At 37.9% G+C, this 24,013-nt stretch overlaps 1 long non-coding RNA gene across 1 annotated transcript in view; it reads left to right on the top strand.

The window, feature by feature from the left end:
- LOC134810418 (uncharacterized) overlaps positions 1–15,404 on the top strand; it is a 38,749-nt gene extending 23,345 nt beyond the window's left edge. Inside the window, exons 3-4 of the long non-coding RNA XR_010158370.1 lie at positions 12,890–13,024; positions 14,888–15,404. This is a non-coding gene — a long non-coding RNA (uncharacterized LOC134810418). The remainder of the gene's footprint in view (positions 1–12,889; positions 13,025–14,887) is intronic.
- The last annotated feature ends 8,609 nt before the right edge of the window (positions 15,405–24,013 follow it).

Below are 24,013 nucleotides of genomic sequence, written 5' to 3'. Positions count from 1 at the left end.
GCCCATTTCCTATACTGATCATATAAAAAAACTTAACATGTTTATAAACTGAAAGCTTAAACCAAAAGTTTGACATTGTTTCACTGAACTCTCAAATTCATATCTTATCATTTCAAGATAACTTTTCTATGTTCCTCCCTCAAAAATGAAGAGTTTATGTTAGAATAAATAAATTTTATACAAAAGTGTCTGTTGAAACCAAGCTGTATTTTTATATCCATGTTATTATTAAGAATGATATGTAAAAAAATCAACCTAACTACCTGAAGAAATTATTTTGTTAAGTAGTTACTAGGACTGATGTATGATAAACTCACTATCATCTGAAGGGTAAACTATTTACTCATTTTCCATGAGCAGTTTACAGCCAGTAAGAGGTTTTTTTGACTTCATATCAGATACGTGAATACTACCAACATTCCTTGAATGCCTGATGCCTCTGATCTAGAATACTTAAATTTCCTCCTTACTGATGTTTCTTTTTTTCTTTCTTTCTTTCCTTCCCTTCCTTCCTTCCTTCTTTGTTTCCCTTTTTTTTTGTGGCAGAGACAGGGTTTTGTTCCGTCACCCAGGCTGGAATGTAGTAGTGTGATCTTAGCTCGCAGTAACCTTGAACTCCTGGGCTTAAGCATTTCTCCCACCTCAGCTTCTCAAAGTAGCTAGGACTATAGGCATGCACCACCATGCCCGGCTAATTTTTTTTTCTTTTTTTTGAGTGACACAGGTCTTGCTATGTTGCCCAGGCTGGTCTTGAACTCCTAGCTTCAAGTGATCCTTCCTCCTCAGCCTCCCAAAATTCTGGGATTACAGGCACGAGTCACAGTGTCTGGCCTTGATCTTTCTTACTTTATTTTTTGACCACCACCAAACCATTTCATGTATTGCTATCAGAATAGTTTTTCTTAAGCTGTCATTATTGCTTATGGAATAAAGCCCAAATTTCCTATTTGGCGTTCAGACTCTCTATTAGCAGGTATAAATCCATCTATTTTCACCTTTATCTTAATGTAATAATTTCAGAAATAAGGTTAACCCTAGCTCAGCTATAAAGTTTTTTTGTTTTGTCTAGAGCTGACTGATGCTTGTTTACTGAAGGTGCTGAACACTTTACCTAACATAAGGAAAAAATAGACTCATTTTAAGTAGGCAAAGTCATGCAATCAGGTTTTTTGTTGTTTTTTTTAAAATTTTTTTTTATTATTATACTTTAAGTTTTAGGGTACATGTGCACCATGTGCAGGTTAGTTACATATGTATACATGTGACATGCTGGTGCGCTGCACCCACTAACTCGCCATCTAGCATTAGGTATACCTCCCAATGCTATCCCTCCCCCCTCCCCCCACCCCACAACAGTACCCAGAGTGTGATGTTCCCCTTCCTGTGTCCATGTGATCTCATTGTTCACTTCCCACCTATGAGTGAGAATATGTGGTGTTTGGTTTTTTGTTCTTGCGATAGTTTACTGAGAATGATGATTTCCAATTTCATCCATGTCCCTACAAAGGACATGAACTCATCATTTTTTATGGCTGCATAGTATTCTATGGTGTATATGTGCCACATTTTCTTAATCCAGTCTATCATTGTTGGACATTTGGGTTGGTTCCAAGTCTTTGCTATTGTGAATAATGCCGCAATAAACATACGTGTGCATGTGTCTTTATAGCAGCATGATTTATAGTCCTTTGGGTATATACCCAATAATGGGATGGCTGGGTCAAATGGTATTTCTAGTTCTAGATACCTGAGGAATCGCCACACTGACATCCACAATGGTTGAACTAGTTTACAGTCCCACCAACAGTGTAAAAGTGTTCCTATTTCTCCACATCCTCTCCAGCACCTGTTGTTTCCTGACTTTTTAATGATTGCCATTTGGTTTTGATTTGCATTTCTCTGATGGCCAGTGATGGTGAGCATTTTTTCATGTGTTTTTTGGCTGCATAAATATCTTCTTTTGAGAAATGTCTATTCATGTCCTTCGCCCACTTTTTGATGGGGTTGTTTTTTTCTTGTAAATTTGTTTGAGTTCATTGTAGATTCTGGATATTAGCCCTTTGTCAGATGAGTAGGTTGCAAAAATTTTCTCCCATTTTGTGGGTTGCCTGTTCACTCTGATGGTAGTTTCTTTTGCTGTGCAGAAGCTCTTTAGTTTAATTAGATCCCATTTGTCAATTTTGTCTTTTGTTGCCATTGCTTTTGGTGTTTTAGACATGAAGTCCTTGCCCATGCGTATGTCCTGAATGGTATTGCCTAGGTTTTCTTCTAGGGTTTTTATGGTTTTAGGTCTAACGTTTAAGTCTTTAATCCATCTTGAATTTATTTTTGTATAAGGTGTAAGGAAGGGATCCAGTTTCAGCTTTCTACATATGGCTAGCCAGTTTTCCCAGCACCATTTATTAAATAGGGAATCCTTTCCCCATTGCTTGTTTTTGTCAGGTTTGTCAAAGATCAGATAGTTGTAGATATGCGGTGTTATTTTGTTTTGTTTTGTTTTTGAGATGGAGTTTTGCTCTTGTCGCCCACACTGGAGTGTAGTGGCATAATCTAGGCTCACTGCAACCTCCACCTCCTGGGTTCAAGTGATTCTCCAGCCTCGGCCTCCTGAGTAGCTGAGATTACAGGCACCTGCCACCATGCCTGGTTAGTTTTTGTATTTTTAGTAGAGATGGGGTTTTTCCATGTTGGCCAGGCTGGTCTCAAACTCCTGACCGCCCACCTCAGCCTCCCAAAGTGCTAGGATCACAGGCATGAGCCACTGAGCCCGGCTTCATCAGGCGTTTTGTTTCGTTTTGTTTTGTTTTTGTTTTTTTGAGATGGAGTTCTGCTCTTGTTGCCCAGGTTGGAGTGCAGTGGTGCCATCTTGGCTCACCACAACCTCCACCTCTCAGGTTCAAGCAATTCTCCTGCCTCAGCCTCCCAAATAGCTGGGATTACAGGCATGTGCCATCACACCTGGCTAATTTTGTATTTTTAGTAGAGATGGGATTTCTCCATGTTGATCAGGATGGTCTCGAACTCAGGTGATCCACCCATCTCGGCTTCCCAAAGTGTTGGGATTACAGGCGTGAGCCACTGCGCCCTGCTCATCAAGTTTTTAATGGGTCTGAGGATTCTGTATCATGTCAATCGGTAAGGCCTAGCACTGCTCAGGGCCTTCTCTGCAGTTTAGATTCAACAAATACCTATTAGGAGTTCATTATGTGTCAGACATTTTGCACATAACATTATATTGTAATCCTCAAAACAGTCTTGTCAGGTTTTATCACAGTTCATATAATAGTATCACAATTTTTACATAAGGAATTTGAGCTCAGAGAAGGTAAAAAAATATACCCAAAGTTTCATGACTACTCAGAGTGGAACCAGAATTTGAATAGCATTTTCCTGAATCTACAATCTATGTTCTTTTCCCTTTATCACAGCTGTGGCATAAATTCAACATTGTGCTGTTTTCGTTCATCCCAGAACCTCCCCATAGTTTTTTTAGGTGACCTTTGCACTGGGATGACCTTGGGAGGTAACAGCCCAATGAATGAATTTTTTAGAGTTACTGTGTTCCAGAGACTTCCTCTCATATATGGGAGGCTCTGGATTGTTCTTTCTCATGTGGTCAGGACTATATGTTGCATGATGACAAACAGATGCTTTCTTCTTGACACTATGTCTTGTCTGGGTATTTAAAGAGTGACAGTGATGATGAAGATTAACCTGCAGTAATGCTGCACATGTACTACTTTACGAGGTCAGAGTTCACAGTCTTCAGCGTATTCACTGATGTTGCTAATGATGCTGTAAGTAGAAATGAATACAGGCCATGCATTCAAAAGACATTCCTTATATTATCCTTTAAGTTAAGGATTTATAAGACATTTAAGATATTCTACTGGGTTTTGGGTCTATAAGAATAATTGAAATAGACCTTGAAGTCTTTAGTTAATCGTAAAGGAGCCTTTTCCCAGCTACCTCCCAAATAGTTGTATCTTTTCTCTTTTCTTTTCTTTTCTTTTTTTGGAGTTGGAGTCTTGCACTGTAGCCCAGGCTGGAGTGCAGTGGCGCCATCTCGGCTCATGGCAACCTCCGCCTCCTGGGTTCAAGCAATTCTCCTGCCTCAGCCTTCCCAGTAGCTGGAACTACAGGTGTACGCAGCCACGCCTGGCTAATTTTTTGTATTTTTAGTAGAGATGGGGTTTCACTGTGTTGCCCAGGCTGGTCTCAAACTCCTGAGCTCCGGCAGTCCGCCTGGCTAATTTTTTGTATTTTTAGTAGAGATGGGGTTTCACTGTGTTGCCCAGGCTGGTCTCAAACTCCTGAGCTCCGGCAGTCCGCCTGGCTAATTTTTTGTATTTTTAGTAGAGATGGGGTTTCACTGTGTTGCCCAGGCTGGTCTCGAACTCCTGAGCTCCGGCAGTCTGCCTGCCTCGGCCTCCCAAAGTGCTAGGATTACAGGCGTGAGCCACCGCGCCCGGCCCCAAATAGTTGTATCTTACAGGAAAAAAATCTTGTGGAAGCTCTTTAAAAGTAAACAGAGAATGTTTGGTCATAGAAATATCAAATACTAATAAGAAACACCTAAGCACTTTAGGTGCATTGGAAAAATATTTAACTTGTTGAAGCCAAATTTCAAGTATATTGGACTTCTAGACTGTGGTTTGGTTTTAATTTTGTATTCCCAAGCCAAAAAAAATTTTTTTTAAATAGGAAACTCTTTTTAATCTATATACTCCCTGAATTGTTTTTCTATATATTTTGATTATATGTCTCAAAAGCTGAAAAGGGCCTGAAATTGTATCCAATTTGCAAGCTAAGTTAGCCTGTCAGTTTCATGGGTGCTGGCAGAAGATATAATACTCCTGGGTTATATATACTCCTTGGTTATATAATAAACCAAGGACAGTTTATTACTTATAGCATTAACAGTAGACAGAATATAAGCATTTATACCAGCCCCTTAAACCTCAAATACTGCCTGGCAATGTAAAGAGGAGCAGGTGATATTTGCACATGCAACGGGGAGTATTATAAATGAAGAACCCTGAGTTCAGAGAACCCAAATCATTTATAATGGGCCATAAGCATGTCTGTCTTTTGCCCTAGGAGACACTGTCTCTATATTCCAGAGCTGAAGGCAAACTTGCCCTTTGCTTCAGAGCAAAACACTATCTGTACCACCCATGGATGATTGCTTGAAACAATAGTCTGGGACAGAGGCAGTCAATGTTTCTGCTTGTAAGACGTGCAGAAATGTGAGAGACCCATGGAGAATTATCTCCCAACATGCAATTTCTGGAGTCCCAAGAAACTTTGGGGAATGCTACCAACTTGACACATTTAATAGAGATAGAAGACCAGTTATATCCTGTGGTTTCAGGGGTCCTGACCCTCAATTTAACTACATATCTTGTTTTACCATCATAACTTTGCTTCTTCGACTCAAGCTTTAGGTCTGCAAATGAGTCCCTTATCAAATTGCAGCTACTGCTGGAAATATTTCAAATTTATAACTTCATACTTTAGTATACAAAGGCTGGATATCATAGGAGAAGAATATTCCTGGGCTTGGAATTAGATATAGGCTGGAAGCCTAGCTCTGCCACTGACTATACTGATGTTCACTCTTTTGGATTATCAAATAATAAAAAACTAAGCCCCAGCTACTTGGGAGGCTGAGGCAGGAGGATTGTTTGATCCCAGGAGTTCGAGGCTGTCGGGAGCTGATTGCACCCCCTGCACTCCATCCTGGGTGACAGAACAAGACCCCATCTCTAAAAACAAACAAACAAAAAATAAAAGAAAAGAAAACAAATTAACAAAAACTAGAAAACATGGAGAAATGCTATTAAATTTCTGAGAAAAAATACTTAGCAAAATAAAACTCTATACCTATCTAAATATGAGGGTAAATGTGTTTTCAGATATGTAAAGTCTCAACAAAGTTACTGCCCTTGTACCATTTTTTCAAGAAAGTGTGGGAAGATATGTTCCATTAAGATGAAGAAGTAAAATCAGAACGAGGAAGTCATGGAATAGAAAAGACAAGGGATCTAATACAGGAGAGAGGCAGAGGATCTGGATCTTTGCCAGGATGCTGGCAAAGGAAAGCCCCATAATGGCAGATATCCAGCATCCTAGAAAACAGTCCAGAATTTAATAGAAGGACAGGAAAGTCCATATGGATGTCTCCAAGAAACAGATTAAGCTGATAGATTGCATGAAGTGTTTGACTATCTTGAGAAGAGTTTTCAGTCCAATGGAGCATTTGAGAATGAGTTTATGACAGCTATGTAGAAAATCAAGCAACCAAAAATAATAGATGCAAATATAAACTCTTGGGAAATGAAGTTGTGTAAGAAATGTAATTACAGTATACTCCAAAACTGAGATGTAAATAATGTTAATAGATTCATAGTTATATAAGCTTTAATTGTGGATTTAGCCCAAATGGATGCCATAATTATGTTGGAAAGATGGAGAAGGGGAAATATGTATGTGTTTTGGGTGTGTGTGTCAGGCGAGGGGTTATATTAAAAGAGGTAACCCATATTCCATAGAATGAAGTAAATTAAATAATGTTTAAAATTCAAAAATCAAGAAATAACTGTATAAGCACATTATTAGAAAATGGATGTAAACATCAAAAGAAATAGCTAAAAAAAAATTAAAAGTGGTTACCATAAGGAATCAGGAATAGGAGCTGAAGGGGAGTTTGGCTTGGGGACTGCTTTTTTCTCATGTTTTATTTTTAAAATTATGTACATGTATTACTTTGATAAAAATAAAAATTAACTTTAAAATGTAATGCATTAATTGGCTCATTGCCAGTTAAATGTTTAGTAGAGATTAGTTGAAATTATAAATGGGATGATGCCTAGTGGAATGGAGGAGGCATATACCAAAGAACAGAAGGTAATGCTATTAGGAGAGGTGCAATTTATATTTCCAGCTCATTTACAATTTTTTTCTAGGTCCAACCTTAGCTACATCTTTGATCTCACATCATAAACTACGTTAGAGTATTAACCACATCTAGAAACTGTACTAAGTTGTTTGGGACACTGGAGTCTATATGGCAAGTCACTACTCCAGCACACTAAATGCTATCACCTCAGCCTCAGTGAGTTAACTCTTCTTCACTGAGTGCCTAATACAGTATCCAGGGGCTATCTTGAATTGCCGGAGGAATATTGCATTGTTTACACATAGCGGGTGGGAGATAGAGGAGAGAAAGCCGTTGCCTTCTTTCCTCCTTAAGTTTCTGTATGCCTGTAGAATTTAAATTACAAGTCTCTTGGGTAAAGATGATGCCCAATTCAACATTCTGAATTGCATCTAGCAATTGTTATTGCTCAATAAATATCGTAGTTGTAATGCTTGGAGGGCTGGGATGCTGTGGCTTAGACAAAACTTTTGCCAGTGTGTGGAAATCAGCTCACACTGCCATTATATTTCTAGCTGACTCGCAAGTGTTGAGCCTGGGTTGGGCTGCTCATCATGTGATACTTTCATAGCTTCACTTCTCAGGACAGTTCAGCTAACATGGGTCTCAGAGCCCTGTTTCAGCTGCAGCTTCTTCTTTGTGGTTTATATGCAGTTTTTGTAATCTGCAGTAATGAGCTAAGGATCTGAATGCTAGGAAACAAAGGAGTAGTATAAGAAAACTATTAGACTTAAGAAAACCATATTAGAGTTCTCAAACTTCCACATCCTGTTTTCCATTTATTCATTAAAGAATATGGGCCGAGCGCGGTGGCTCACACCTGTAATCCTAGCGCTTTGGGAGGCCGAGGTGGGCGGATCATGAGGTCACGAGATCAAGACCATCCTGGCTAACACGGTGAAACCCCGTCTCTACTAAAAAAAATACAAAAAAAAAAAAAAAAAAAAAAATTGCCGGCGTGATGGTGGGCGCCTGTAGTCCCAGCTACTCGGGAGGCTGAGGCAGGAGAATGGCGTGAACCCGGGAGGCGGAGCTTGCACTTAGACACTGTGGATATGCAGAGCTACAAAGACATACTCCCACATCTCAAATATCACACTCTGGGGACTGTGGTGGGGTGGGGGGAGGGGGAGGGATAGCATTGGGAGATATACCTAATGCTAGATGACGAGTTAGTGGGTGCAGCGCACCAGCATGGCACATGTATACATATGTAACTAACCTGCACAATGTGCACATGTACCCTAAAACATAAAGTATAATAAAAAAAAAGAACTTATAGTTTAGACAGAGAGTTAGAGTTCTAAATATTACCAGTATCAGGTAGAATGCTCTAAAAAGAGCATGATCTCTGGAGTCGGAGGATCTGGATTCAAATTCCCTAGTTTCTAGGGGCATGGCTTTAAATAAGTTACTTAATCTTATAGAAGCCCCTATGATACAGAATAATAATGATGATGATTCAGTGAGTTAATGCTTACTCAGCTAAGTATCTGGCACATAGTAAAGCCTTAAAAATAATAACATATTATATTTATTTTGTCAGATTTGTTATACTATTAATACCACACAGAACAAATAAAATGTCATGGGAGCAAGGTGGAAAGAGTTCCTCCTGATGGTATTGGAATAAGATTAACTAAGGAAGTGGCAATTGAACTGAGCACAAGAACAGGATTTTTATCTTGTTGAAGAAGGAAGGGGATAGTAGTCCAGCGTTTTAGACTTGGAATAGTATGAACAACAACAAAAAGGCATGAATGGTTTTTACTCATTTAGGGATCAGGTATGCTGGGGGTTTGTAGAAATAAATAATGCTGGAAAGTTAGATGAATCCAAATTAGGATACACCTTAAATGTTATAGGAAAGGAATTCAAATTTTATACTGTTGGTAGAGAGAAGAGTTAGGAAGTTATTAGTTGTTACCTAGTCGAGAGGAAAGGAGGATGGTACTGTGGGCCCCTCCCTGGACACTGGAAATACAGGAAACACAGTAGATACCATCAAGTGACTGAGGTGGGTTGTCTTGGCATCAACTAATGTGGAACCCAAGAGGGAAGTCTGATTTACAAGGAAAATAATGATTTTTATTTTGGAATTTGGCGACTGTTTTAGCCCTTGAGTTTCTTTTTTTTTTTTTTTTTTTTTTTGAGACGGAGTCTCGCTCTGTCGCCCAGGCTGGAGTGCAGTGGCGCGATCTCGGCTCACTGCAAGCTCCGCCTCCCGGGTTCACGCCATTCTCCTGCCTCAGCCTCCCGAGTAGCTGGGACTACAGGCGCCCGCCACCACGCCCGGCTAATTTTTTGTGTTTTTAGTAGAGACGGGGTTTCACCGTGTTAGCCAGGATGGTCTCGATCTCCCGACCTCGTGATCCGCCCGCCTCGGCCTCCCAAAGTGCTGGGATTACAGGCGTGAGCCACCGCGCCCGGCCAGCCCTTGAGTTTCTTAAAAATTTTTTCTCTCAAGAAAACATTTTAAAAAATCAATGGTTATATGAGAACTAAAGTTTTGTATCACTTCAGAGGCAATATCATGTGAATAATTTGACTTACAAGTAGCCTCCTAAGTGCCATACCAGGAAGTCATATAATATATAATAAATGTTATATGCTTTCAGCATAAGGAAACATTAGGAATATTAACATGCCAAATACTTTCTATAAACCATCAACATCCTGTCACACCTTAGCAGGAATTGTAGTATCTAAGGTATTGATTACTAATAATTTAGCAGGAAGAACATCTCTTCACATATGTGTTGATTTATCTTTGCACCTGCTTAAATTACCTCCAGTTGAAGGATTTTTACCAACTTATCTATAAGGCAGGCATAAAAAGCCATAATTGAGTATTCACATAATGCTAAATTTGGTTGAGAAGTCAGCAAATTGAATTGAAAACAAGATCTCCCTTTTGGGTAGCAGCACTTTTATTCTCCTCACCCACAGATACTCCCTAAGATGTATCCCTGAATTCAGTAGATATTGTACGTGCCTCAAGCTAGAAGCAAGGGAAATAACAATTTGCCTACAAGTCTTTTTGACATTTATTATTACAGACCCAGTTGGGATGATTTCTGTTAACACCACCAGCTATGACCTTGAACTCAGAAGGTTATAGGAAGATTAGCTGGCCAGGAGATTGGATGAAGTGGTTTAGTGGAGCTGAGTAAAATGCATATGCCTATTGTGAGGCATCTGCCTATAGCTTGAGTCAGTCCTCCAAGATTAAATGGGTATAAATAACAATAGAATATTTTCCCACTAGCTTGCAAAGCATCTTACTCTCCACACTCCTGATATTTCTAAGGTCAATGAGAAAACATGAGAGGCCCATGTCTAGTAATGTGAAATATCTTTTATTATAGGATTTCCCTGCTTGGGTCTTTCAAAACTAGAGTTACTGTAGAGTTGATCATTCATTCATTCATTTACTATTTTTGTCTTCTTGTGTGTCAGGCACTGTGATTCTAGAGGAATAGAGTGTGCTTGCCTCTTGCCCTTTCCCTCTTCTCACTGGCTGGAATACAAACAGGATCATGAGCCATCTGAGACCACTCAGAAGAAGGGATGGCAAAATAAAAAGATAGGAACTTGAGGTTTGACATAGTAGAACCACTGTATCAGCTCTGCATGGCTTATATATTTGGAGATATATATGAGAGAGAAATACACTGTAATCTTTTAATTTGCCAATATGTTAGATCTTATGCAGCTGAACCTATTTGCTGACCAATGTAGGGTTAACATGATACATGGGCTAGCAAAAACATTGAAAGAAATTTTGAGAAAAGGAAAAAATGATCATCTGTAATCCCACTGTTCTAACACAACCATGTTAAAATTTGTATATTATCTTCTGAACCTCATCCATATACACATGTTTTTACATAATTTTAATGAGTTTACATACCATTTGACATTCTGCTTTTATAGATTTAACTTTATGTACTACCTGTTCTTTCATGTTTTAGCATAGTTGTCATAGTTATTTTTAGCAGCTTTATACCATTATAGTGTGTTGCTGCATTATGATTTATAAATCTATTCAAAGGATAAATTTTTAAAAATTAGGTTTATTACATGATCTGCTCATTGACTTTTTGATAAATCTGGTTGGGTCTGCAAGTGTTTCTTAAATGCTCAGCTTGAGCCTGGAATATATACTTGGTAGGAGATGCATATAATAAACAATTAACAAATGCTAGCTGGAATTATTATTATTATTAGAATTGGATTCCTCTGTCTATTCCTAGAGATGGGAAAGTTGAGAACAAGATCTTGTTTGAAATGACAGATGAGTCAAGTTGATAGACAATTATGCAAACAACCTTTACTGAGCTATAACGAACCAGTATTGATATGCCACTTGTTAGTTGTAGGGTTTGTGAGTTGTGCTTATTCTTCAGATGTTCTGGGCTGGAATACCAACTCAGCCTTCTTCTGTTTCTCACATTTAACCATGTCTCCCTCCCTTTATTTACTTTGATTATTTTTACTCTATATTGGATGTTTGATGCTTTCTCTGTGGGGCTTACCGGTCATTTGTGAGCTTGCTTAATGTTTTGGATGTCCTAATAGAATGGGATCAACAAGAAGAGCAGTCCACAAAGGAAGTTTTATGTTTTAAATTTTAAATTTCTCATTTAGTATTGTTTTAGCTGAAAGTCTAATATGGCATTGACTGGAGATGATAGGGTTTCTTATGTTGGTGGGTTCTCAATGTCAGAATAATCAGTTAATTTGGGAGTACTTCTGGTAAAATGTATATTTTAGAATTTTAAGATTGAGTTTACTTTTTATTGAAGTGATGTCATGGGAGCAAGGTGGAAAGAGTTCCTCCTGATGGCATTGGAATAAGATTAACTAAGGAAGTGGCAATTGAACTGAGCACAAGAACAGGATTTTTATCTTGTTGAAGAAGGAAGGGGATAGTATTTTAGCATTTTAGACTTGGAATTGTGTGAACCACAACAAAAAGGCATAAATGGTTTTTACTCATTTAGGGATCAGGTATCAATTTTAATTTAGGATCCATTTTAATTAAAATTGTGTATAGGTAATATTATCACATTATTTCAAAGATCAGAAAGGTGTTAAAAGGTACACAGTGACATGTCTCCCCACAACATCCTCATCTACCTAGTCCCCCCACTTCTTCTAACCATTGTTAATAACTTCTTCCTTATAGAGTTTCCTGATACGTATATAATAAAATAGAAAGGTAGATTCTTACATTGCCTTTTTTTTCACACTCTTCTGTACTTCAAGAGGCATCTTTTGAAGAAATGGATTTTTTGTATATTTTCAACACACATAAAAATTAATAGATGACAGTAGTTTCTGGTAATATTACAGGTGTGATTAAATTTCAAGAGCATATTCAGAGTCTAGACCTTGGAATTATTTTCTTCTTTGAACATTCATTGAACGAACACCATAAGAAAATTCCACGTAGTATAGTTTGTGCTGCTAACAATGAAATGAAAGAACAGAGCCAAATGGTCAGAGTACAGCCTGAAAATGTGTCAGATTTCAAAGTCGAAGTTTTCACAGCTGTGCAGCATGTACAGCCCACATATCTATACTAAGACAAGAATATTGTGGCTGGATACCCTATAAAAGATGTCACATTTCACATTTTCACTTTGTCATTTCTGAAGTCTAGAATCAACAGACAAGATCTAAAACCATTTATTTCAAGTGCATAAAAGACTGATGATATAATATGATATGCTTTGGCTGTGACAGAAACTCCAACTCAAAGTGGCTTGAATGATAAGGAAATTTTTTTTGGCTCTCATAACCTAAAATCCAGTGGTAGACAAGTCTTCTGGATTGATTGATGTAACAGTTTATTTCACCAAGGGACCCATGTTTTTTCTGTCTTTGCTGTCTGCTATCAGTGATGTCTACTTTATGTTCAGATTGATTTTCTCATTTTTATAGGAATTTGATTATTCACTTTTCCAAGATAAAGTGGCACGGAGTGGGGAAAGACCATTAAGGAATGCTGAACATAAAGGAATCCTGGGGACCTTACCCTCAGTTAAGACATAAGAATGACAACCAGGAGTGTGCTCGGTGAGTTTTAGAATGAATGGATAGAGAGCAACATGAACAGGAGTTCTTGTTTAGAGACTAAAATATATCTTATTCAAGGTCAGTCATTCTCAACTGAAGCTGTACCTTGAAATCACTGGGAAGATTAAAATGAAAATACTGATGCTCAAGTCCAATTCCCAGAGATTCTGATTCATTAGTTCAGATATTGGAATTTTTAAAGTGCTTTCCATGGGATTCCAATGAGTAGACAGGATTGAGAACCATCTTCTAGGAATGATAACAGTTCAGAACTTTTAGGAAGAATAAAACAGAAGTCAAACATGGAATTAGCTTTTAATTCCTAATGAAGTAATATTGGCAGATTATAAAATTGGTTATCAAACATCCCATATTTATTAAACACTTAAATTGACATAAAGCTTAAAAATAGTCCATTATTCTAATGAAAATAAAGGCAGAATCAGAACATACATTTTTGTGGTTAAGACAAAAATAAGAAGCTAGAAATATCTATACTTTACTCTCCTTTTGTTAGTAATTAACAGCATATTTGCTAATCCTCACATACTCTGATTCCCCCAACTCTTGAATCCACTCCTTCTCCTCTAATTCTATTGCTCTTACCTCAGATCAGCACCTCATAATCTTCCACATGTATCACTATGCAATCTCCTAATTGGATTTGGTATCTCTTCCCTTCAGTCTTTCTTTCACAAAGCTTCCAGATGAATTTTCTCTCAGGAAAACTATTACATCGATCATATCATTCCTCTGCTCAAAAGTCTCAAATGCTGCAGCTTGGCCTTTCAATGCTTCTATAGTCTGGGCCAAATCTACATTTTGTCTATCTCACTTTTCACTTCTTCATTCACTCCATGCTTTGGTTAAATTGAATTAGTATATCATATATGCAGTCTGCCTGTTTACTTATTAACACTCTGCTTAAACTTACCTTTTCCATAAAATATTTTCTATAATTCAGCTGAAAAAATATTTTCTTTCTCAAAGCTCCATAGGATGTTAACTGAATTTCTCTTGTGGCACAAATCTTGTTCTACCCTCTAATATAGTGATGTATATACATGACTTACCTCATAATCTGGCAGCTTTGCATCCTTCTCTATGCTTACATTTGTTGAACGAATTAGTGAACTTTCCAGTTTCTTCTCTTTATAAACTTTAGACTAGTTTTACATGTTCCTGTGGTTCCAGAACAGTTGGAGGAGTTTAATAAGAGGGACTGTTGATTAAAATGTCTCACATTTTAGCCGGGCATGGTGGCTCATGCCTGTAATCCCAGCACTTTTGGAGGCTGAGGTGGTTGGATCACCTGAGGTCAGAAGTTCGAGACTAGCCTGGCCAACATGGTGAAACCCCATCACTATTAAAATACAAAAAATTAGCCAGGTGTGGTGGCAGGTGCCTGTAATCCCAGCTACTCGGGAGGCTGAGGCAGGAGAATCGCTTGAACCCAGGAGGTGGAGGTTGCAGTGAGCCGAGATTGTGCCATTGCACTCCAGCCTGGACAACATGTGTGAAACTCCGTCTCAAAAATAAAATAAAAGTCTCACATTTCACCTGGAAGCTTGTTAATGTTTACCATTATCTGACTAGTTCTTTAGCTACTGTCATGTGTCAGACATACAAACTCAATCTATAATCCCCACAACAGTCATCTCATCCTCATTTTTCAGATGAGTAAACTGGAATTCAGAGAGGGTAGATAACTTGCCCAAGTTCCTTCATAAATTGACAGAGCTGGAATTCCAGACCTCCTCTGTGTCACTCCAGAGCTATACAAGACAGGGTTAAATTGCAATTAAACTGAAAATAGAGATGAAGTCTAGATATTAGGCTAGTGATGTTTTAATTTTTTCCTAGCTCATCTACACAAGGTCAAGTTTCCATCTGCTGATTCACACATCAGTCTATTCTGACTGTATTCCTAGATCTACCAGCAAAACCACTTCCTGTCCGAATTTATAGTCAAACAAAGAAAAGCCAAATCTGCATGAGATACCTTGAATCCAGCCCAATCCAATCCTGCAGAAGCCATTAGGATTTAATAGTAGTGACTGAGAGGCATGAAAATGAGATAATACAGAGCTTTGGACAAGAGATGAAATGTTATGGGGTAAATAAAATTGGTATGAAAGCTCAGCCTCTATATTCAGTCTCTTTCTTGCTTTTTACATATTCATAAGATGTAGAGACTTTGCCTACATGATCTCAACTTTCAGTTTCAAAGTGAATTTTTATGACTGTTATATGGATATTCCCTAAATAACCATGTTTGTTTTTAGCCTTGTGGATGTTTACCTAACATTTTCACTTCTCATCCAAAGACAACTTTGTGGAAACTATGAACTTCAGTTGAATAAATACAATTTTGGTCCTGTAGGTTTAGACCTTGAGAATTAACTTTAATGGGAATTTGATAAGTTGGGTCTATAGCTGTTACTAGAATAGAGTTATTATTTAGTTCAACAGAGAGGAGGACATCCATTTTTCTTACTCGAAGGTGTCCCTCTACTATAAATCCCTATGCCAAGTCAGTCTCATGAAGGCCAAGTGCGAACATAAGAGGTAGTAGTAGCAGGGATGGAGATTCTTTTAAAACATTTGAGTGAGAACTGTGGGCATGATTAGATACCATAGGGACATTAGGAGAGACATTTTGGCCATCAGACTTTCATGGCATAGCAGAGCTAAAACTTTAATTCCTCATATAAGTTTCATCTAGCTTCTGGATACTCTGTAGAGTAACTGTCATTGTTGAGGTCAGGACTAAACTTTCCAGAGTCAGAACTGTCTACACCGGAGGTGCTTTTTGGTTCTTAAGTAATAATGCACAACTGGACACAATGGCTACCCAGGTACCATGAAGATTCTGTGATGAGATATGAAACTCAAGATAAAGCGTTTCCCAGAATCTCTAAAATACAGGAACTGCATTGTTTCCAGTGCGCTATGCCTTTTATTTGTCTTCCTAACTGTTGCCTAATGAGTCCCAGTTGACACATATATAGAAAGGATACCAAATTGATCATAAATGTGACTTTTATTCTAAGTCAGAGAACAAATTAGATGACCTGAATAGTAGCTGATATTTGATGCCCACCAGATTCTCAATATTCAAATCTTTTCTTTTTTTTCTTTTTTACCAATTAGCCCAGAAGTATAGGCCATTAACCAGATAATGTTACACAAGATGGGAAGTTTAATTTCAATTCCTAGCACACCATGAAATTACTGTTGAGCACCTTAAAGTCTCTTTATTTTTGTTTTTAAGTTTATAAAACTGGGAGATTAATATCTTGATCTCATAGGAGGGCTGTGAAACTAAATTAGATTAATAACCAATAAATATGGAAATGCTTTAAGCAAATGAATAACAACTTATTAAGTACATTTGTTATTAACTATGTTTAAGAACATTGAAAGGTAAATTAGTACAAACCTTTTAGAAGACACTTTGGAAATACCTATTAAAATTCAGAGTAATAATGTTAGAGAAGGGGAAAGGCAATTTTACTTTTCACTTGATACCAGTCTGATTTTTTGAGCATTTAAAATGCTCATGTCATACAGCATTTTAAATTAAATAATTAAAAATAAAGAGTACTGCACCTTTTAAAAGTAGAAATGCTCTAACAGTAAGTGAATTATTAATGTTTGTTTTTATTCCCCACAGCAACTGAAGACTGATCAGTTATATAGTTCACATTTAATTTTTTATTTTAGAATAGTAATGTATTAATGGCTCAGTGCGCCATGATAACAGTTTCAACATAAATACGTATATTTTGTATTCTGAGCATAAGACATAATAGCTCTAATTAAAATGCTTCTAGCCATCCTAGAAGCACTTTCAAAAAACCCTCAAAAGCCTGTGTCTTTCCATCTCAGATTTTTTTTATCAAGTTGTACTCTAACTCCTGATGTCAGAGAGATGAACAAGAAGATCCAGAGCAAAAACTGCTTCAAAATCTTCATTAATGAGGTGTAAGAAACCCTCCTAAAGCTCCTACTATAACAGGAAGTGCTGGAAAAAACTTGAGGGAAGAGGAAAAAAAATTAAAAGCAGCGTAAGAAAGGATCAGACTTTGAAATATTGCAATAATAAGATATTTTACATCTCTGCTTTGATTTTGTCTTCTGAAAATACTTTACACTAGAAGATTCTGCTTTAACTTTGAGTTTACTGAAAGACTAAATCACTCTTCATTAGTGAGCACTGGTTTAATTTTTCATATAAAAACTTTATAACTTTTTCTGTTTTAAAATAAGGTATTTTCACAAACAAATGCTATTTCAGCCAATTATTTTGCACAATAAATTCAAATATAAAGTTAGATTAAGAATATGTAAAGGATCAATTCAATCTCATTTAAATTTAGATTCATATACTTTCTTTGGTAATTCAGTTGATCCTATAATGGCCTGCTCTTAGCTAACAGAGAGTGGATCCCAAACCTAAGGCCTTCTAAGATAATGCAATAACAATGACGGGGTTCAGAACACACTACCCCAAAATATGGCACCTTGGCATTTGAGAAAACAGCTGAAGCAGGAAGGCCTCTTTGACTGTCTCTCATCTTTCTTCCTTGAAGCAGGCCATAAAATAAATTATCTGAACTTCCTCTAAAGCAGACCATAAGACCCTCATTCCAAAAGGGTCTTCCATATATCCAGAGGAAAGGAATAAAGCTATACAGAGAAGAAAAGAATCTGAATACACAGGCTTTGCTAAGCTCCCCCCAGTTTATTACCATACCCTTTTGTCCCTTTCGTCCTCCAATCATACTTCTGCCCAACAGTCCATAAAATTACACAGATTTCCCGATTTCTTTGGGTGTTTTTTTCTTTTCTTTCTTTCTTTCTTTCTTTTTTTTTTTTTTGAGGCAGAGCCTCACTCTGTTGCCCAGGCTGGAGTGCAGTGGCACAATCTCAGCTTACTGCAACCTCTTCCTCCTGGGTTTAAGCAGTTCTCTGCCTCAGCCTCCCAAGTAGCTGGGACTACAGATGCATGTCACCACACCTGGCTAAATTTTTTTTTTGTATTTTTTGTAGAGATGGGGTTTCACCATGTTGGCCAGGCTGGTCTTGAACTTCTGGCCTCAAGTGATCCATCCGCCTCAGCTTCCCAAAGTGCTGAGATTACAGGCCTGAGCCACATCAACCAGCCTGGGTGTTCATTTCTGAAGGCTCTTGTGTAATTGATGTAAAAGTTAAATACATTTATATGCTTTTCTCTTTTTAATCTGTCTTTTGTTGTAGGGGTCTCAGCCAGGAGCCTTGCAGTCAGTGAGGAAAAACTATTACATTTCTCTCTTACGACAATTACTTTTTGGTTTTTCTAATATTGCAAACTCACTTCTGAGACTCTTAGCATAGATGAAAAAACAGATGTAAATTAATTTTTCCCTTTATATGGAGCTTGAAACAGATTGCTAATCTCAATTCAGAAAATGCCACAATTAAATCTATGAAGAAAGTTTTCATCAAACTAAACAGAGAAACAAAGGAATAGACTTTGTAACATACAAGCTATTAACAAGGTGCAAGTAGCATGTGGCAAACAGAAGGTAGAGCTATTCCCTGAAAGTTTTCTTTTTATCTTAAATAACTATTGTAGGATTTTAGAGCTTAGTCTTGGCATAGCTCTGTTTATGTTCTGCTGTTATCCAGGAAGAAGAAACATATTCAACATCTATGGCAGACTTCTTGTCATTCCCTAAGATCTTCTTCCAGACAAATAGAATTTTTAGCTGGGCATGGGACCATCCAAATAAACACCTCCCAGACCCCTTTGAGCTAGTGTTGCCATGTAGCTAGCCTCTGGCCAGAGATATAAGTGGAGGTGAGAGCCCTGGCAGCTTGAGAGCCCTCTTTTTTTTTTTGAGATGGAGTTTAGCTTTTGTCACCCAGGCTGGAGTGTAATGGCGTGATCTTGGCTCATTGCAACCTCCACCTCCTGGGTTCAAGTGATTCTCCTGCCTCAGCCTCCTGAGTAGCTGGGATTACAGGCACCTACCACCACCCCAGCTACTTTTTTTGTATTTTTAGTAGAGACGGGGTTTCACCATGTTGGCCAGGCTGGTCTTGAATTCCTGGCCTCAAGTGATCTGCCCGCCTTGGCCTCCTAAATTGCTGGGACTACAGGTGTGAGCCACTGCATCCAGCCTAAATACACCAAATTTAAGGCTCATTGAGTCCACTTTGGGAATGAACCACTACTTATTTAAAATCTGATTTAAAATGCCTTGTGTCTTTTTTGTGGACAATATAGATAAAAAGCAAAACAAAAATAAACATCATAGTAAGTAAAAAAACATATTTTACAATACAGTTAAAATGCAAAGTGAGGCCTGAGTTCTTATCCCAATTGTACTACTTGTTTTTACCATTCTATAATGAAATAAAATAAATATATGTATTATAATAGATACAAATTAGTGCAAGTTGTCCTCAAGAGAGCGTGAGTAGGTGATGTCACTTCACTAAAATGGTGAGCAGAAGCAAGGTGACTTCACTTCCTCCTACTGAAAGCTAAAATATATAACACTGAGGCTGAGCACAGTGGCTTACGCCTGTAATCCCAGCACTTTGGGAGGCCAAGGAGGTAGATCACTTGAGGCCAGGAGTTCAAGACCAGCCTGGCCAACATGGTGAAACCCTGTACTAAAAATACAAAAAAATTAGCTGGGAGTGGTGACACATACTTGTAATCCCAGCTACTTGGAATGCTGAGGCATGAGAATTGCTTGAACCCAGGAGGCAGAGGTTGCAGTGAGACGAGATCATGACACTGCACTCCAACCTGGGTGACTGAGTGAGACTCTGTCTCCAAAAAATTAAATAAAATAAATTAAAAATAAACATATAGCACTGAGATTATTACCATCCGTATTCCAGAACTGAAATATAAAGATGAGACAGTTCCTGGGGCCACACAGAAGTGAAGAACTCCATGTAGACACTAAGAGAATTTGACTTTTATATCCATGATGCCCTTCCCTCGATTTGCCAGGCACCAAGCATACGAAAAATTTCCCTCAACTCATGGTTACTACACTGGAAAACGTTAGATCAAGGTGGACAACCAGCTTTCCCACCATCTTGGGTTCCCTGTACCTGCTTCAATCCATGGAAAGCATTGCAAGTGCCTGGGGGCCGGGGGTGGCGGGGCGGGATGGGGGCGGGTGAAATTCATGAGGACAGTCGGAGACAAAGGCAGGAGGTGGGACTAGCATCCACAGACTGGGGAACTCTACTCTGTATCTTGGCCAAAAGAGACATCAAATCAGAGTGGCTGTTCAGCAGCACTAAGAGGTATGTTTAATGGATGACCTAGGCATTAACCACTGGGCAGTTTTTCCATACTGCAAGGATATCCCCTTTGAGACTCCCCCATCTGTGAAGGGCACTGCTTCAAAGTTTGCTTGAGCCAAGGCAAACCTGGGCTTAAGAGCCATATACTGCCAAAAAGGAGGAAGTGTTGCAGCAAAAAAAAGTATTCAACAGGTATATTACAAAGAATTCTCTAAGCAAACATACCCAATAAAAACCGAAACAAGCCAGACAGAGAAGACTAGAATAGATAACTAATTCTTCAGTGTGAAGACATGGATGCACATCCACAAGAAACAATAGCAAGCAGAGAACCAGGACCTCTCCTAATGGACAAAACAAGGAGCCAGTGATCACCCCTAACAAGACAGAGATAGGTGAGCTCTCTGATCAAGAATTCAAAATAGCAGTTTTAAGGAAACTCAGTGATCTCCAAAATAACACAGAAAAGCAACTAAGAAATTTATCAGAGAAATTTAGCAAAGAGATTGAAATGATAAAAAAGGAAACAAATCCTAGAACTGAAAAAATATATTTGCTGAACTGAAAAATTCATTAGAGGCTCTCTTGGATCTCTTCATCCAGCAGAATGGATCAACCAGAGGAAAGAATTAATAAGCTCGAAGACAGGCTATTGGAAAATACACAGCCAGAGGAGAAAAAAGTATGAAAAGGAATGAAGAATGCCTATAAGATATATAAAATTATCCCAATAGAGCAAATCTAAGAATTACTGGTATTCAGGAGGGAGTTGTGCAAGAGCAAGGGGTAGAAAGCTTATTTAAAGAAATAACAGGAAACTTCCCCAAACTTGGGAAAGATAAATATACAGGTATAGGAAGGTCAGAGATCACCAACCAGATAAAACTCAAAATTACCCCAAGGCAATTAATAATCAAATTCTCAAAGATCATGGACAAAGAGAGGATCCTAAAAGCGAGAAAAGAAGCAAATAACATATAAAGTAGCTCATAAGGTTTGGCTCTGTGGCCCTACCCAAATCTCATCTTGAATTGTACTCCCATAATTTCCACATGTTATGGGAGGGACCCGGTGGGAGATAATTTGAATCATGGGGGTGGTTTCCCCCATACTGTTCTCATGGTAGTGAATACGTCTCATGAGATCTGATGGTTTTATCAGGGGTTTCCGCTTTTGCATCTTCCTCATTTTTTCTCTTGCCACCATAATGTAAGAAGGGCCTTTCGCCTCCTGCCATGATTCTGAGGCCTCCCCAGCTATGTGGAACTGTAAGTCCAATTAAACCTCTTTTTCTTCTTAGTCTCTTGTATGTCTTTATCAGCAGTGTGAAAATGGACTAATACTGTAGTTCCAATTCATCTGGTAACAGACTTCTTAACAGAAACTATACAGGCCAGGAGGGAGTGAGACAACATATTCAAAGTGCTGAAAGAAAAAAACATGCCATGTAAGAATTTTGTACCCAGCAAAGCTATCCTTCAAACATAAAAGAGAAATAAAGCCTTTCCCAGACAAACAAAAGCTGAGGGAACTTATCATCCCAGACCCATCTTACATGAAATGCTAATAAAGGGAGTTCTTTAATATGAAAGAAAAAATTAATATGCAAAAAGAAAACATTTGAAGGTATAAAACCCACTGGTAAAAGAAAGTACACAGACAAACTCAGAATACTCTAACACTATAATTGTGGTATGCAATCCACTCGTAAATCTAGTATGAAGACTAAATAACAAATCTATCAAAAATAATACTAGCTACAGTAATCTGTTAAGAGAGAGACAATATAAAATACATAAATAGAGACAACAAAAAGTAAAAATGTGTCCGCAGGGGAATGAAGTTAAAGTGTGGAGTTAATTAGTTTTTCCTTTATTTGTTGGTTTCTCTGTGATCAAAGATAAGTTATCATTTGTTTAAAATAACTTGTTATACGTATAAGATGTTTTTGTAAGCTTCATGGTAACCACAAAGAAAAAACCTATAATAAATATACTAAAAATAAAAAGCAATGAATTAAAACATACTACCAGAGGCTGGATGTGGTGGCTCGCACCTGTAATTTCAGCACTTTGGGAGGCCAAGGCAGGTGGATTGCTTGAGCCCAGGAGTTTGAGACCATCCCGGGCAATATGATGAAACCCTGTCTCTACTAAAAATACAAAAATCAGCCAGGCATGGTGGCACACACCTGTGGTCCTAGCTACTTAGGAGGCTGAGGCAGGAGGATCGCCTGAGCCTGGGAGGTGAAGGCTGCAATAAGCTGAGATTGTGCCACTGCACTCCAGCCTGGGTGACAGATCAAGACCTGTCTCCAAAAAATAAATAAATAGTAAATAAAAATAAAACATGCTACCACAGAAAATTACTTAACCACTAAGAAAGACAGTAAGAAAGGAAGAGAGACATTAACAAAACAACCAGAAAACAAGTAACAAAATGTATTAGTAAGCTATTATCTATCAATAATTACATTTATGTAAATGGACTAAATTATCCAATTAAAAGACAGAGTGGCTGAATGGATAAAGAAATAAGACTCAACTATATGCTGCCTACAAGAGACCCACATCATCTATAAAGACACGCATAGACTAAAAAATGAAAGGATGGAAAAAGACAGTCCATGCAAATGGGAACCAAAAAAAGCAGGAGTAGCTATAGTTAGATAAAATAGACTACAACTTAGACTTTAAAAAGAGTTAAAGAAGTTCACTACAATGATAAAGGGGTCAATCCAGCAAGAGGATATAACAATTATAAACCAACAGAGAAACACCCAACACAGAAACACCAAAGTATATAAAGCAGACATTAATAGACCTAAAGGGAGGAATAGACTGCTATACAATTATAGTGGTGACTTCAATAACCCACTCTCAGTAATGAACAGATTATCCAGTTGGGAAATCAATAAAGGAACATCAGAGTTAAACTATACTCTAGATCAAATGGGCCTAAATTGACATTTAAATAGTGTATAAATAGTCATTTTATTGTGTGACATCATAACAGCACTTTTGCCTTTATTTATATTGTTATAAAAATATCCCATTTCTGATTTCTTGAGTCAACTTAATTGACTGTTAGCCACAAGCTAGTTGAAGAGGAAGACATTACTACTGCTAGGCTAATCTTTATTAAACATTTAAAAAAATCAAACCTCCACTTTCCCCTCTTTCCTACCTTCTTTTTTCCCTTGACCTTAACACTTAGTAGATGATCTCATGGCCTACTTCTCAGAGTACATAGAAACCTTCTGTTGGGAGGTCTCTCAACTTTTAATACCAAATCTCCAAACCCACCTATGTCCATACTTATCCTGGTCTCCTTCCTTCAAGTTACAATAGAAGGAATATCTCTCTTCATACCCAAGGTCAATATCTTCACCTATGCTTTGGATCCCAGCACTTCTTGTCTTCTCAGGAAATCTGTGCTATAGGTTATCCCTTCTCTCTCCTATATCTTAAATATTTTAAATGTCTTCTTCTCAATGGGGTTATTCCCATCTGCTTATAAACAAGCTTGTTTTCTTCATTAAAGGAAAGGCTCCTGGCTAACAGTCACTCCTTCTTAAATAGTGCTTGGATGAACAATGTCAGTGCTTGCCTGTGTAATTCTCTCTTTTCTGTACTTTTAGAGCTGACCCTATGGCTGAGATTATAGGTCTCC

This window comes from Pan troglodytes, chromosome 6, assembly GCF_028858775.2.
Source record: "Pan troglodytes isolate AG18354 chromosome 6, NHGRI_mPanTro3-v2.0_pri, whole genome shotgun sequence".
NCBI classification, from domain to species: Eukaryota; Metazoa; Chordata; class Mammalia; order Primates; family Hominidae; genus Pan; species Pan troglodytes.
The sequence above is the reverse complement of the archived record's forward strand: the minus strand, read 5'-3'. Positions and strand labels throughout refer to the sequence as shown.